Source organism: Rousettus aegyptiacus, unplaced genomic scaffold, assembly GCF_014176215.1.
Source record: "Rousettus aegyptiacus isolate mRouAeg1 unplaced genomic scaffold, mRouAeg1.p scaffold_m13_p_17, whole genome shotgun sequence".
In the NCBI taxonomy this organism is placed as follows: Eukaryota; Metazoa; Chordata; class Mammalia; order Chiroptera; family Pteropodidae; genus Rousettus; species Rousettus aegyptiacus.
In genome coordinates this window covers 32,874,816-32,892,314 of record NW_023416292.1, presented here as the reverse complement: position 1 = coordinate 32,892,314, position 17,499 = coordinate 32,874,816, and positions in this window count along the sequence as shown.

Here is a 17,499-nt window from a genome sequence, read left to right as displayed (position 1 = left end):
GAGCCACCCTGAAAGGTTCAAGGACCTTGGAGGTGGTGGTTAGTGATGAGAGAGATTGAATCTGAGCTCAAATCATGCTATTATGAGGACTGAAAGACTTCAGTAAACATCATTAGCCTTGTTTTGGCTATTCCAGAAGATGACAGCAGAGTCGGATGACAATAGGAATGTAATGCAATTTGAGTTGGAACGGATCTGAAATGAAAGCGTTGATGTGAAAACAGAAGATGCTAAGTCGTGTTAAGGAATCAAGTTCAGGTTTAAAGAACGCTCTCGCCCCCCATAACAAACTCAGGCTGCAACACGTCCTTGAAGACTTAGCTCTGGTCCCATTTCACTGGTGGAATGAGCAGTCAGTTCTTCCACTATTATACAATCCTTACACGCACTTATCACTTGGAAATGTCCTTATTTGTTTTATGGGCCCTGTGCTCCTACTAGCATTTGAACTCTGGGAAGGAGCAGGCTATACCTTCATGGCCGTGTTTTTAAAGCCTAGCATAGTGCCTGGTACACAGGGTGCTCACATAGAAGCCACGTATTTACTTATGGGCAGATAAGTAGCTTCGAAGGGTTTTCTTGGAGATTCAGCCTTCCTTTTATTTTTTTCCTCATTAAGAAAAGTTTCATTATGGAGGATTTTGAAAATACACAAAAATAGATAGACTATTATAATGTACACCAATTTACACATCCACCTGTGGCTAAGCCTAACCAATTGCCACCTTCTCTTCCCCCCTCACATAATTTTGAAGCAAATAGATGTCCTATGACTTCGTCTCTAAATATTTTGGTTTGAATCTCTGAAAGATAAGGACTCATTTTTAAAAGAACATAATCATAATAACATCATTGCATCTAAAGAAAACTTCCTATAATTAGTTGAGGGCAACTCCAGCCAATGTTCGCCTTTGTAGTATCTCATAAAGGTCACATGTTTTTATAGTTTGTTTGAATCAGGATCTAATCAAGAAGCACACATTGCAATTGGTTGATGTGTCTCTCAAATCCTATTTAACTTATAGGTTCCTGTCCATTTCTTTTATCTTTTAACTCTTAATTTTGAGAGAGTTGTGGATTTGCACGCAGTGTGAAAAGTAATGCAGAGATCTCTACGCCCTAAATCCAGTTTTTCTCAATGTTCACCTCTTACACGACTATCAGACAAAATCACAACCAGGAAACTGACATGTACAATCGATCTACCAAACTTACTCAGATGTCGCCAGTTAGTTCTACATGCACTCATGTGTGTAAGAGAGTGTTTGTATTTGGTTCTATGCATTTTTATCACAGGTAGATTTGCGTGACCACCGCCTTGGTCAAGATACAGGATGGTTCCATCACAAAGGTCACCTGTGCCACCCTTTCATAAGCATGGCCATCTCCTTCCTTCCTCCCTCCTCTCCCTCAACTATGGCAACCACTCATTTTCCTGTCTCTACAACTCTGTAACTTTAAGAATGTCATATAAATGGGGTCAGACAGTAGATACCCTTTCGATTGTTTTTTTTTTTCCCACTCAGCGAAATTCTCTTGCGACCCATCCAAGTGGTTGCATGTATCTATAGTTGGTCTTTTTTATTGTTGCGTAGTAGTCCGTGGAGTAGATACACACTGTGTGTTTTGTGTTCACCCATTCACACACCAAAGGACATCTGGGTTATTTCTGGTTTTTGTCAGTTACAAATAAAGCTCCTATGAACATTTGTGTATATAGGTTTTTGTGTGAAGTTATTACCTCTCTAGGATAAATGCTCAAGAGTGTAGTTGTTGAGCTGTTTGACAAGAACAGACTGTGTAAGAAACTGTCATACACTTCTCCAAATGGGTGTACCACTTTACATTCCCACCGGTAATTTATGAGCAATCTAGTTTGTCTGCATCCTCACCAGCATTTAGTGTTATCACTGTGTTGTTTTACAGCTATATTATAGTTGTGTAGCGATAACCCATAGCTCTTTAAAAATTTTTGATCTTAGTATAAAAGTTCATTTTTTGTTGTATGAAAGTTTATTATAAAAAACATAGAAAATAAGATAATCATAAGATTATAGAAAGGAAAATAAAAATTACCCATAATCTCTCCACCCAGCTATAACTATAGTTAACATTGGTGTAGATTCTTCTGGGTTTTTTCTGTTGTTCAGAAATATCTGTCTAGCTATCTATATTTTGTAAAATTGGAAACATAACAGATACAATTTTCCACCTTACTCTGTCATAATGTTATATAAAAAATATTTTCCTGTGTATCCTATGAAATATTTTTTGAAAACATGTTTTTTTGTTTTGTTTTGTTTTGGGTTTTTTTAAAACATATTTTTAATGACTGTATGATATTTTAACCTATGCAGATAATTTTTAAATGATTCTTTTAGTTTTGGACATTTATGCTATTTTCAAATTTCTGATATTATAACTATTTCTTTGAAAGTCATCTTTATATATGGGTTTTTACTAAATTTCTAGTTATTTATTTATAGTAGATGCCTAAAACTGAAATTACTAGGACACAGTATATAAAATACTTTTAAGACTTTTAGTATATACATATATATTTCCAAAGTACTTTCCAGAAAGATATTCCATAGTCACCAGAGTGCCTATCTTATTAGACGTTCAACAATGCTGATAATTGTTTTTGTCTTTGCCAAGTTGATAGAGGAAAAATAAAAACATTGTTTTAATTTGTATCTCTTTGATAATAAGTTGAAATATGTTCGTAAGTTTTATTGGTTATTTGTATTTCTTCTTTAATTACTTGTCGATGGTTGTCCTTTGCCTATTTTTCTGTTGTTACGTTAATATTTTTCTTATTTGAAAAATATCTTTATATTTTGTGTATGGTAATTATTTCTTTCTATGTTTGTTGAAAATATTTTCCCTTTTATTTTTAGCTATGGGATTTTTGTTGTTCATTTCTTGATTCTGTAAACACATATCAGATGTATTTTGTATCCCAAGCAGTGTGCTATTAATGGAATTTTAAAAAATTGAGTATCAGTGCTCACCTTGGCAGCACATATATTAAAAAATTGAATATCAGATTCTATGTCCTCAAGGAATTCAGTGTTTAGTGAAAAACATACACATGTAAACAAGTGTTTGCATTGTGACAATTTGATAAGGATGTAGTAGAGGAAAATACGTGGAGCTCCGGCTTCTTAGAAGAGGCGATATTTCAGTTGGATCTGGAAGGATGAGTAGAAGCTGGCTCGGCGCAGAGGCGGAGAGGGGTCCCAGGCAGAGCAAGTGTGTGAATAAAGGAGCACGATCATGTAGGTGCGTGGTGTTTGCACAATGGTGTGTTGCCGGAGCACAGAAGGGAAGTGAGATCATGAAGACTCAGCTTTCTGAGACATAGAAATGAAAGAAATTGGGGGCAACCCAGTAAGTGATTCTACGTCAAGGAAATAGTCAAGAGTCTGTATTTTTTTGTCTGCACTGTAACAACTGCAAGGGAGACTCTTACCCAAGAACAACCCCGCTCTTGCACTCACCCCCACACCCCACCTCGGCCAAGGGGGACCGAGGCTAAGGAATCCCCAAGTGATCATGCTAAAATCACAGCAGCAGGCTCTGCTGCGTAGCCTGCTGTTTCTCTGGTTAAAGATCTGGGACAGGCTGGAAGATACATCATAGGAAGGCGAAATGGAATCTGGCTGTGGTTTTCTTCTCTACACTTGTCCCTACTTTTGACCACGCATCTCCTTCGACTCAGGCTGAAGACCCGAGAAGTTGCCGAACTTCCGAGATGGCAACGGATGGCAGGCGCGCGCTTTCCTTGGTGACAGCCGGAGACCTAGAGAGCTCAGCTGCCTCCATCTTTGTTCCACGGTGAAGCATTCCGGAGACTGGTAGGACTTTCTGCGGTGGTGCGGCCTTGCACAACTTTCCTGGCTTGCTTGTTATCGCCTTCCTGTTCGTATACCCTGGGACTCAAACGCGTAGCCTGTCACCAAGGCTGTCAGTGCTCCCTTGCCCCTCTAACACGATCTTCCTTGTAAATCAATCTGCGGCAGGTTCACAATCGTCAAAATTGGTGTACGGCCGAACACTGAGAGTATAGTCAAAGCACACGATGTATCCAGTGTCTGTCTCTGCTCATCATTCATCTTTGTCCTCGGCACTCACAGATGCCAGTGCTGACAGCAGCCATGATATAAATGAAGAGAGCCAGGAGAGCAGAGGGGCGAGCAGCAATTCCGCGCTAATTTCACTTGAGTAACTTTCAAGAATTCAGGTGTTACAATCCAGGGTCCCTTCCTGACACCCTTGTCCCATCTATCCTTTTATAACCTCTGGGACTCACTGATTCATTGTCCTTGATTTGCAGTTTAATTTTTTTAAAAGTTTAGTTTCTAAGATGTTCTTTTTCTATGCCTTGTAGACATCCAGGTAGCTGTAACTGTAAATCCTGGTGACTTTTTCCTACAGCAGTTGTCACATATTGATAGATTGGCTCATGAATGGATAGGGCCAAAGTGATATTTTCTGCCTGGTGATCCTGACATATTTTGTATGTACTTCTCTCGGGAGTCTGGAACTCAGCAACCCCGTCAGTAAGGGGGACAAGGGGATGACTTTGCAATCCCTACACCTCCCCCGGCTCTAACCATCCTGGGTACCTGTGCATCTCAGTGAGGCCTTGTGGCTGGGATGTGTTGGCAACACAGTGCTGCCCCACAGACCCCCGCCAAGAAATGCCTACTTGGGCTCCTCCTCTTCAAACAAGAGAGCTGTGGTCATTTCGATGACAGACACAGACAGAAAAAAAAACACAAACACATACCTGGCTACGCCAGGCCTTTCGCCTTTACAGTGAGTTATGTTTTCAGAGAGCTTTCTCTCTCAGGAATTTAATATCAGAATGTCAGTTGCAAGACAGTGGAATGAATAGAAAGACAGCTGCATTGAGAATTGAGATCTGGGATTTAGGAAATAATCTAGGTCTTTTCTTTTTCCTTCCTTTCTTTCTTCCTTTCTTTCTTCCTTCCTTCCTTCCTTCCTTCCTTCCTTCCTTCCTTCCTTCCTTCCTTCCTTCCTTCCTTCCTTCCTTCCTTCCTTCCTTCTTTCTTTCTTTCTTTCTTTCTTTCTTTCTTTCTTTCTTTCTTTCTTTCTTTCTTTCTTTCTTCTTGCGTTTCCCCCTGAAATAACCTTCTCCTCATCTGGATTGTTGTTTCCTAGTGGAAATGAGCACTTACAATTCTCCAGGGAAAACATGGAAAGTAAATAGAGCAACCCCCACAGCTCTGGGTCGCAAACGATACTCCGATACGTTGGTATTTCAGAAGCTTCTGAGAACGCCAACCTGGGCTGATGGAGGAAGAGAAATAGCCTGAAAATAATTGCACAAAGTCAGAGAGAAACTCTATGCCAGGTTCTTCATACCGGTTATTTCAGTTTCTCCTCCAAGTCTCCTAGGAGGAAGGATGATCCCCGTTTCACTGAGGGGGGGAAAAAATAACAGGGTTTCAGGAGGTAAAGTAAATGGCTCAGGTTCACAGGGCTAGAATGTGCTGCGGTGAGCCCCAGACGAGCACAACAGCCTTTTTCCCCTGCTCTCCGTCATCCGTTTGACACCACCAGACACGTGACTCTGATCTGAGGAAAACTGTTCTCAGCATGTGTGTGGCGGGGAAGGTCCAGCTCGCCCCTCTAGGCTGGCTTCGAGGTCACGGCCAGACTATCCTGCAGGGTGTGGGGTGGGAAAGAGCAGAGACTCACTACAAATACTTGTATCCATTTTTAGTTTTCTTTGGATTTCCTGATTTTCTTATCCTGATGGACGTAAACTGTTTGCTCTCTGTTCCTCTCAATAAAATTCTGAAAAGCTCTAGAAGAGGGTCCCATCATTCTTCTACCCCTTCTGCGATATCTAAATAATGTTGGAAAAGTTACCAATCAAACCTAAACCATTTTCATTTGCCCCAAGCTATTTTGGGACAATGTGATTTTTAAAATCTTGACATCAACTCATATTTCTTAAAAGAGGATTTAACAGTGGATATTTATGACCTTTTCATCTTCAAAGTATTTTACAAGTATAAACTAATTAAACCTCAGCAACACCCTTGATTAACTCCTTTTTATAGATGTGGGAAAAGAGGCAAGGAAATAATAATAATAATAATAATAATAATAATAATAATAATAATAATAAAAAAATGCCCTTGGCCATGATGGAATCAACATTCCAAGGTAGGATTAGAATTTGAAATTTTCTGTCTCCGCCTTTCATAAAACCAACAGACCAGTCTCCTGCCTCTACGCCTTAGTGGAAGAGTATGATTTGTCCACCTCATTCCTTACATTCCTTTAATAACAGAGCTTTCTCAGAAGTGCCTATCATTTTTCCAGGGCTCTTTACTATTCATTCTGTGTGGCATTATGCCATGACTTTAATTCACTTCTTAAATTGAAAAGTTATTGGGAAAAGTGAACAAAATGCCCCCTCTTATAGTTCCTCTCAGCTCTTGCCTCTTGGAGTCTATTCTTAGAAATACCATCCGTTCAGGAATCCAAGGTAAGCCAGCTTTATCCGGCAATGTCCCCAAAGATTTCTTCTTTCCATATGTCCAGACAGAAAGCTAAGCAGTAATTCAAAGACAGAAAGGGGTCAGCAATAACCATTTTCACAGCTACTAGGCAGAAGCTTGTTGTCAATTTCCTCTTCAACAGAATTTCCCATCTTTTTTAATGTTGGAGGAATCGCTTGAAATTTGAGATTCATGGACAGCTGTTCTAGCCCGGTGAGATTCCTGCTGACAGGTATCAGACCGTTATTAGTATTCTCTGTCCTAAATTAAAAGAGAAAGCCTGCCTCTGCATTTACGCTGGCGCCTTGGAAGGCTGGCAGAGGCGAGGTGGACGACCTCAGCTGAACAGACACTTGGCAGAGACTAAACGACCTCTAAGGACCCCCTTTTCTGAGAATTCACTGTTCTTCGCTGGACTTGGTAGCCTTGGTGTATCCCAAGTAGGGTTATCATTGTGGCAATAAGAACCTTACATCAAAACCCAGTCCCGAAATTTGGTGGGCCTTGAAGTTTGTGTGAGTAACCCCGTCTCTCTAGCCCCGCCTCTCCACTCCCATCTAAGTCGGAGTTTGCAGGCTCGGGAGAATGGCACAGGATTTGGCATGGAAAACCTGAAACTGAGTTTTGGTTTCGCTACCTACTAGTTATAGGATCAATTAACCTCGCTGAGCTATGGTTTCCTCACTCTAGAATAGGTTAATAATAACCTTACATAATTGTTGGGAAAATAAAACACAAATTTTGTCTGCACTTTAAAAAATTTATATTATTTTTTTAGTTATAAATGATAATGGCCAATATTTATTGAGCTCTTGCCATGTGCCAGACACTGTGTGAGGGGTGCTTTTATGTATATTATCTCATTCATACTCCCAACAACCATATGAGATAAGCATTACATTTATATTTATCTTACAGCTGAGGAAACTGAGACTCAAAATCACCTGTCTAATAACTCACGTGACCAGGGTTCGAAGCCGGGCTGGCTGTATCTACACTCTTGACCGCCACACTATATTGTCTTTAATCTCCAGTTAAACGTTTGCTGGACATTTTTTTCCCCCCCAGATATCCTGTCATTCTCTCAAATGCAACTAGTCTCAAACAAAATTCACCATTTCCTCTCAAATCACTGTCTCTCCATTACCTTTCCTTTTTATTGAAGTTACCTTTTATCATGATTATTTTTTAATCTCTGGCTGGAAATCTCCGGGTCATTTAGGTCTCTTCCTTTGATTTCTCACTGCCATGCACGAGGCCTCCTCTTAGACCTAGATTGTGTGATAGCTTCCCGGCTTGTTTTTCTAACTTTAGCCCATCCTGCATACCACCTGCTACTTAATCCTAAAATGTCATTTTCAACAGTTACTCCCTTAGTCAACAACTTTCAGTTGCCTGCAGGAGAAGGTCCATGCGCTTGAACCTGACCTTCTAGGCCCCCGGTGGCCTGGTCCCACCACCCGCCTCCAGCCCTGAGCATGCTCTATGCTTTCTCGCCTTTGGACTTTAGCTCGTGATCTTTCTTTTCTATGTCCTTCCCTTCCTTGTCTCTACCTATTGAATGTCAACTCTCCAAGATCTAATCAAATTCTTCCTTGGCTCCCTATTCCCAAATACTATTTCTCTTTTCCCAAATCTGTAAGACTATACCATTCCTGGACCTCTATTTATTAGCACGCATTGCCAGTTAATTTTTCACAAATAACGTATATATCTTATGGCACCTTTTTGATGGGAGGGGGTGGAGAGAAAACACGCTTTATATTTCTCTACCTCCCACACAGCACCAAGTGAATACCTACTGTTAGCCAAGCGTCATGCTGCATTTTGGGAATGCTGAGAGGAACAAAACACATTCGGGAGCTGACAGGCTAACAGTGTAAGTCAACATGTACACAAATCATCACAACTGGTACGAAACAAGCTAGAGTAAAGATGCTCCTCAAGGATTCTGGGGTTCAGAGAAGCGCAAAAAACAACTACCTAGAGAAATCAGGGGATGCCTCCAAGTGACCCTGGTGCTGACTCTTGAAGGATGAGTCGAAAATCGACGCTTTCTAAGCAGAGACAGGCTTTTGAGGAACAGAGAACGTCTCGTTCAAAGGCCCAGAGGCACGCTGCATGTGTGAGGTGGGAGCACAAAAGGTGTGGGAAGGAACCCCAAGGAGGGAGCTGGGAAAGCAGGCAGTGTCATGATTAGAAAGACCTGGTCATGCAAAGAAGATGAGAACCAGTCCCTTAAGATAGGGGGTCACGATCAGTTAGTGAGCAGGGAAGTGATGTGGCGAGATTTGTATTTCAGGAGATGAACTCTGGCATCAGCATGCGAATAAATCGCGGTGGGAGACCCCTGTGGGAGAGGCGCCCAGAGATGTTGATGGCCTGAACAAAGGCTGGATGATAAGGATAGAACGGTCTGTTGATTTGAGGTATGCTAAGGGGAATAAATAATTGGCCTTGGTGGACCATCGGATGCGGCGGGTGAAGGAGAGAATGAGGAACTACGGATGACGGGGGTGACTGGGGCTTTTGTTCTGAGAGACTAGAGTAAAGTGGAGAATGCAGAGGTGAAAAACCAGTCGTTCTGGCTCTTAACTCCTGTTGCTCGGGCAGGGTGGGTAATGAGATTCGTTGGAGATGTTTGAAGTCGAAGGGTCTTGCAGGCATGACAAGGAGAGGTTGAGGAGCAGGTAAATCTTTCTGTGTTTACCTCAGTGCTTGGCACCTGGCGGATACTTAACAGACGTTTGTGGAGAAATGAAACGGGGGCTCTACAGAGTAGGCGCAAAGCAACATATGAATGGATTTAGTCCCCATGTGAGACCACGCCTTTATTTTCCGAGACGAGCAATGCGATGTGTACCAGTGCTTCTGGTGATGGTCTCGAGATTGCCCAAAAAACACACTGAGGGTCCTTGAGGAAGTCCGTGCATGGCCTCGTCGGCACCGATACTCTGCCTTCTCTGACAGAAGTCATCTGAGGGACGGCATGAATGGGGAGCCTCAGACCGCCGTTCTCGGATGTGACATTGATGGATGACCACGGGAACATTGCACGTGGCCTGTGAGGTTTCCCTCAAAGACACTGAAAACTATGGCGTTTAAGGCCGGTAAATTAGAGTTCACATGAATATTTTAAGTGAGATCTGGACGGTTAATACATTCGGGCTTTTTTTCCTAAGAAATATGAAATAGATGCTGACAAACCATAACCTGTTCCGTGTGTATAGCCCTGTTCTGATCGCTTATGAGTAACATGAATAACATTCTCCATTAATCCCAGGAAGCTGGGGGTGAGGTTGGGGGCAAAGGGAGAAGGAGAGAAGAAGGGGAAGAGAGAGAGAGAGAAAGAAAAGCCCGACAGACAGACAGGGAATTGAGAAATGGCCGATCCGCCCAGCAGATCCAGGCCTTTCAGCTTAAGTCAGCGGATATGAGTGATGTCTCGGGACATGGAATTTTAAACATTAGTGGACGTGTTTCAGGAGGACAGCACAAAGCCATTAATTTCTTTGGCATTTTCAGTACTTTGCCGAGGTGAAGCATTCCCAGTATGTTCAAGTTAATAGAAAATTTTCAAGGCAAGAATATTTTATGCCCTTATAACTCTAGTTAAAAACACAGTATTTGGCAATATTTATAAAGGATATAGAATACATTCACACAGGTCCAACAAATGCTGTTTAAAAGATGATAATGCACCTTTCTCACTTTAATTACTTTTTCTAATACTAGATTCTAATCACGGTAGTAATATCGTGTTCAGGGGAACATTTTGACCCATGATATAAATGGCATTTGGTGCACTTATGGACATTTACCCTACATGGTGATATGAAAGGAAGAAATAATGTGCTTAAACAATGCAGTGGGCATTCAATAACTTTTATTGAATCAATTACAAGCATAGAATTCAGTTTATCTGGAAATACTTGCTTTGCTTCAGAATGTTTAAGGCTTCTCCTTCCCCATTCTTCTCCTAAAATCAGAATTATAGGCTACATTAGATATTATGGTCTAGCAGAATCCTCCCATTTTCCGGGTGCAAAATTTGATAAGGAATACGTCGCCAGTACTCTCTCTGTTGCAACTGACGGAAAATCTAATACAAATTGACTTAAGCAAAAACGAGATTTATGGTCTTCTAATAAATGAAACATCCGGAGGCAAGTGTAGTTTCAGATGTGGCTGGACTTGGGTCTCAAGCAAGGGTCCCTTTTATACGATTGTCTGCCACCACTGCACGAGGTAGGAAATGACATTATCAGCCCTTGATTTCCGATAAGACAGTGCTCACCTTAATCCCAGAAGTCTTGAGGCATTTCATTGGCTCTCGCTGGGTCACGTGCCCATCCTTGCAGCTAGACCTTGCAGTGGCTTAACCTGGGTCACATGCCTGACCCAGGGAGCCAGCATTTCACCCCAAGCACGTGGGCTCTGTGCAGAGAAGGGGTAGCTGCCTGGATGCAGAACCGAGGCACAGCGCTATAAGAAAGGACAGCAAGTCCTGGGTGGGGGATGGTAGGAGAGGAACAAAACTATCCTTGTTACCATTCATAGTATTTAAATTAAAATTTAAAACAACCTTTGAATCCCCCACGTCAAGGAGGAGTCTCAATAGAAAAAATTACAGTTCGTGATCGTTTGAGGAAAGCTAAATGAAGCCGAAGTGTTTCCACATTGGCGTGTCTTTCTCTGCCTCTCCCTGCTCCCCGCCACCCACCCCCCCCCCCCCACCAGCAGCACCAACTCGACTCCCCGCGGGATCTTCTTCCAAACCAAGTATTTAACAAATACTTCTCCCCGGTCCCCGCGAGGATGTTAATGGAGTCTCAGCTTCCTCACTGAATTGGAAAATTTTTTACTTACATCTCTACCTCCTCCACCCACAATCCTGACAATTTTGGCGCCGCTTTATCCTGAGAACACATCTCCTTTCTGAGGCTGCTCACTTTTTTTTCTATTTGGGAAAGTTGTCACGCGTTGACAGTTGTTTCTTTTTTTGACCTGGACGTTGGGCCTGAGCCACGCAGAGGTCAGAGGCTTTAGTATTATCTCTCTGCTCTGAATACATTCATTTCTTTTGTTTCTCATCATTATTTTGAGTCCTCCAGACCCTGTTAGCATTAACTCCCCATTTATTTCCGTATCATAAATGTAGATTACGCAGCCATCTTTCTCAACCGTGTCCCCTAGATTTTGCTCAATCACTTGATTAGGTCCATTTGCCAGGTGAAAATCTATGTTCCTCTGAAACTGCTGAGAATGTCTGTGTAATCGCGCGTGTTAACTGTCAAGAGGACAGACCGGAGCTGGCAGCGCACAGCGTGATGTTGGGAGCTGCTCCCAGGAGCAGGGCGAGTCCTTGTTGCCAGCAAACCTCGCACCTGCCATTCAGAAATTCTCACTCTGTTCTGGTAAAGGTTGTGTTGGCACGCTTGTTTTTGTTGTTGTTGTTGAAGTTTACATGGGCCCTGCTTCTATTCTTCTTTATCTAAAATGAACTAAAATGAACGAATGCACTTTCTGGATTTGCCACAAATGAACCGCATTCTTGCATCACGTGGTAAAATGCTTTCTTCTGTGGCGCCTTTGCCAGAACGCGGAGAAGAGGACAAAAATGTCTGCCACTATGTTTATAAATTTTAATATAAGTTAGATCGGTTGTCCATTGCTTTAACAAACCACTCTAGCACTAAGTAGCTTAAAACAATGACCCATTTGTTTGTTCATTTTTCTGAAGGTCCACAGGTAGGGCCGGACTCAACCGGTCTCTGCTGGTCTCGTCTGGGGCTTGTTTTGCCTGGGATCATTCTTATGGCTGCAATTATCGGGCAGGTCAAGTGTTATCTGATAATCTAAGATGGCCTCACTCATGTGTGGGGGCTGGTGCTGACCATTGGCTAAGTCATTGTCTCTAGCAGGTGAGCTTGGGTCTCTTCATCAGGTGCTGGAAGAGGTCCCAGCAACGAGAGAGAGTCACGCCTGATGTCTGAGTCTACTGCAATCATCTGCGTGTGTCAAATTTGCTAATATTCCATTGGCCAGAGCAAGTCACACAACCGAGGCCAGCGTCAGTGGGGGAGAGGCACTACCCAAAGCTGTAAACTCAGAAAGGTGGGATCCATTAAAAGCAATGACTGTAAAACTCTGTCACACAATGCAAACATCTACATCATTCCTTTAACTGAAAAATGAAATTTACCTCAGAAGTTATCAGGGCAAACTCATTACCAGGAAGAAAATCTGTCAGAGTAGATCCAAAGCAGAGATATAAACCTCTTATCGAAGGAGCATGTTCTGCGCATTGAAGCGTAGCCCCGGTTGCTCAAGCAAACATGCTTCCAAAGGAGTCTAGGCCCGTCCTCAGGGCCTGCCTGGATATGTAATATGCAACTGCATTAAGGCCCTTCCAAAGGGCGTCAAGTAGAGGGGAAGGTGGCTTATTAGATACATCAGGTTGGCCATCCCAGTCCTGATAAGTAGGGAGAAAATGAGGTGACAGTGACACTTAAGAATGACTGGCATTTCCTGAGCTCTGTCGTTCATTCGCAGCCACTGTACGGGGTTTATTTTCTTTAAACCTGGAACAATTCCGTGAGGTGGGTAGTAATTGTAACTCCATTTTACAAACGACGAAACTGAGGTTTAGAAAGCCAAACTTACTCGACTCATGCACCTAAGACAGAAGGTTTGGGACTTGAACCCTGACTGTTCCTAGAGCCTCAGTCATTACACACCAAGTCATGCTACTTGTTCCATCAGAAGGGACAAGTCGGCGGGGGCTATGAAACGATGTTCCTCCCAGTCCCAACAGTCCAAACTAAAGTCCTGTTGCATGCCATCCCTTCTTGGGACAATCCCCTTCCCCTGGACTTCAAAGCCATAAACAGGGAATCCAGGAGGGCTTGTGGGGGGCAGGGGGCAGGGCGATGGCTTCCGCAGTTCTTACAGCATAAGAGTTGTTGATGGTGGGGCTGACTGCTTCCTAATTGAGCTCTGGGACCCCATCCCAGTTACAGTGCTCCTGCAGAGAGCACTTTCAGATTGCCGCAACTACCGCTGAGATAAGTCAAACCTGCTTCTCACTCTACCCAGTTCTAAGGCGATGCCCCTTGTGTTTCTCAGCAAAACAGCTGCTGAGCCCAGCATTTCTGGTCCTAAGGGTACAAATAATCTTCTCTTTATGCCAGCGCCTTCCCGCCAAACAGTGTAATAGACGCTCAGAGATTTAGAGTGACTGTCTTCAGACACGTCTTAATAATGGAATTATTCCAATAACACCGATAGGGACAGACGATGATTAGAATGTAATGAGGGATGAGGAATGCTATTCTGGAATTAAGTCAGTTCCTCCCACAAACATTAAAGCATAGTCAGAGCAATGGAAGTGAATCGAGTCCTGTACCTCTGAGCTCTGTTCCCGCGTTCCCACCTCCGCCTCCAGGAAACTCAGCGTCCGTTCCTTAATCTCTCCTCCAACACGTCTCGAGCATCACGCAGGTGTTAAATGGGGCTTTTACGAAATGAGTCCCCACAGTTTTTTCTTTTTTGGTTGTCGTCCAGTCGTACATAGTTTTTGGCAAAGAGGAGCGGAGAAGCAATAGCACGTGTCAGACGGGTGTTCTTTGATCTGCCTTTGCAGAAGGCTTGATTTCGTGGAAGAGAAGGCCGTGCTTAGCTAACGTGGAGCAAGGGAGTGTACCAGGTGGCATTTGCTGGAGCATGATTTGCATAGCACGTAAATTGTATAGAACCGCGATGCAGGCAACTCGGAGCTTTTTGCTGGTGAATGGTCGAATGTATAGCTATTTCTAGAAACAAAAACATTCTGTAACAATAACTGGAAGGTTTACTTTCTACCTGATAATTTGTAGAAAACACAAAATAGGTTAGAGTCTTCTTTTTTTTTTTTTTTTAAAGTAAGCCTCTTGACTAATAAATCGTGATTTAAAAAACACTGTACTATTGTTTTTTAATTCTGCACTTGAGGTGTGTAGGTATCATCTGCCTCCTATTTCCAAGATCTCAGTTCATATTTATGTCTTTATAAAATTTGCTGTTCTCCAAAGTGGAAGATATCCTAGAAAAACCAATTATGTAATGAGTTTCAGCATTCAGATATGTGATTCTTTGCTTAGAAACAGAATATAAATTTGGAGGCACATTTAAAATTTAACCATAGCTTGATGCAGGTTAATATCCACACGGGTAATGCACAGCCTGATGAAAAATGAGTGAAAAGAATGTCTTCGGAGAAGATAGGACAGGGAATCCGTTCCGCCATGAAGCTTGTGATTTTGACTCAATGACATCCATCGTGAAGGTCCACGGCAGGAAGAAGGCCTTGATTTTAATGCAAATTCAGCCTTTCAGGTGCTTCTCAGAAGAAGAAACAGGGAAGAGGGCATCCGGAATTCCGGAATTCCGTTCAACCAGGACTTGCAAGGCGCGGAATGTTTACAGGCTACGCTCAGAATTTGTAGATGAAAGAGGCACACACTTTGGCCTCAAGACTGAACTGTCCAGTGTGGTGGAGAAACATCTACCATATCGAGGCAAAATGGGCTGCGAGTTTGGAACTTGACAAAGGTGGTGCAGTGCTGTGAATGTATTAGATGCCACAGAGTTGCACACTTTACAATGGTTAGTTTTGTGTTATGTGAATTTTGCCTCCATTTCTAAAAAAGAAGTGCGGTGAAGAGGTACGAAAGGAGAAAGGAGGAACCCCATGGCCTTGGAAATCTTGGCGCGTCATCTCTGGAGGAAAGAAGGCTAACGCCTGGCAGGGGGTGGGACGTCCGGGGGCCTGAAGTGCCTGTGTGAGTATCTTGGTCTTCTCTTTTGCCGGGGGACATCTGGAATTTTGAAGACACTGTCATTCTGTGGCTGTTCTGGGTTAGGACACAAGTCCTGGGAAGAGCCGTTTTACTGGAAAGATATTTGCCTACCTGATGAGAGCTCATCTGACAGCGTACTGGCGAGAGCGTTAGATTGGAAAACCAGCTCCATGCCTACTCACTGCGTGGCCTCGGGCAAGTTACCTCTCTGAGATTCCACTTCTTCACTAGCAAATTGGGGACCACGGAAACCACCTCACGCGATTTTGGAAAGAGTACTACCGTACGCAAACTGTCTTGCTCAGACGAGACGCTGATGGAGGCTGCTAGCCTCCCTTCCTGTCTCAACTCTCAGCCTCCTCCCCTCGCGCTCCTCGGACTTGACTTGAACTTCTCATCCTAGAGGTCATTTCCTACGATGTAGCAACGACACTGGCCTGAGAAATCCCCCAAGTTTGGTTTCAGTTCCATTGTCATTGGAGTGAGGGCCTTAGGAAGATACGAAGGCCCGGGGAGGGGCGGGGGTGTGGGGCCCGAAACCGAGGAAGAGCGACTCTCCTTTCCCAGACCTCTTTCCCTCTTTCCTCTTTCCTTGGCACAGCAAGGAATGTTGGGAGCATGATCATAGAACCAAAGAATGTTAGACTTGGCTTTTAAAGACCATTTAATCTGACCCTTTCACCGTATGGATGAGAAGCTGAGGCCCCTGAGAGGAAGGGGTAGGCCTGTCAGCCATACCTCCTCACCGTTCCTCTGTTGGTTCCTGTTAGGGAATGTGCTGGAGGCGCTCCCTTTGTCCCTTCAGACCCGCTTGCCTCCCCTACCCCCCTTTCTGGCCTGGGAGCCTCGGCTGTATGGATTACAACAGTGGGCTCCTTTGCCCTCTGGTTTCCAGTTGTGTTTGGCTAACGGGAAGCATGAGATGTGGATCACAGGGCAGAGGGGTGTGAGTTCAGAATATTTACATCTTGTCATCCCCCTCTGTCAGGTCACCGCAGGCTATATGTGACCCTCTGACCAATGGCCATAGCTTCTGCTGAGCACCCCACTCCAGCGCAGCTCTTTAAACTGGGTCTGATACATTTTCCTTCTCTTACCAGTTCATGCCTCGGATTGGAAAATAATCACAGTTCCCAATGTTGCCCCCCCTGGGCGTCCCTTGTCAGTTTTCCTAAACCTTGTCCACACCTCTGTCGATAACACCACTTTCAGGTTTCCCTCGGATGCATAGTTTGAACATGTCACCTGCAGAGACCTTGACCATTATAAGGAGAAAGTCCTTTCTCCTGACTTTGTATTTTCTTGTGGGGGTACTGTCACAAGGGCAGGGGTCTCTAAACCTAACCCAGCCCACTGCCTATATTTCTTTAGCCTAAGAATGGTTTTTAACATTTTTTAAAATGGTTGAAAATGAATCAAAAGAAGAGTATTTTGTGATACATGAAAATTCAAATCTCAGAGTCCATAAATAACTTTTATTGGAACACAGCCATATTTGTTACGTATCGCCTATGGCGGCTTTCACACTATCATGCAGAATTGAGAAGCGGCAGTGGAGACTAAATGTCCTGCAAAGTGTAAAATATTTACTCTCTGGCACTTCACAGAAAACGTTTATGGTCCCTGCTCTAGATAGCGTTCCTGGCCTTTCCCTCCATCCTTTACTCCCTCCTGGTTGACAGCTACATCTCGTGATTGGCTAGAGGTCATCTATTAAAGACTGTAAGATTTCATCCCCTGTCAATCAATTTTGACCAAGAACCGCAAGGCAAACAAAGCTGTATTTGGGGGTCTTTAGGAATTGCAATTTGTAAACAAAGATCTAGGTAGAATTCCCCATCCTGTTCCAAGAGGGAAAGAAAGGGACAGAGCTTATAAAGACAGAAAAAGGGGCGCCTCCTGAGGGATTGCATGCGGTGTTTTGAAAGAGCTGTGACCAGTGCCGAAGGGCGGACTCATACTATGCTGTACATGATTAATTGCTACGCCTATTGCTGGGTGAAACCTTTATTTTTTAATAGAAAGCTCAGTGATATAGAGCTAGTTCCAGGAACCATAATAGGATGTGGCCATTGTGGTTTAGCCCAGTTCAGAAGTTCAGTTTCATATGGATGGGG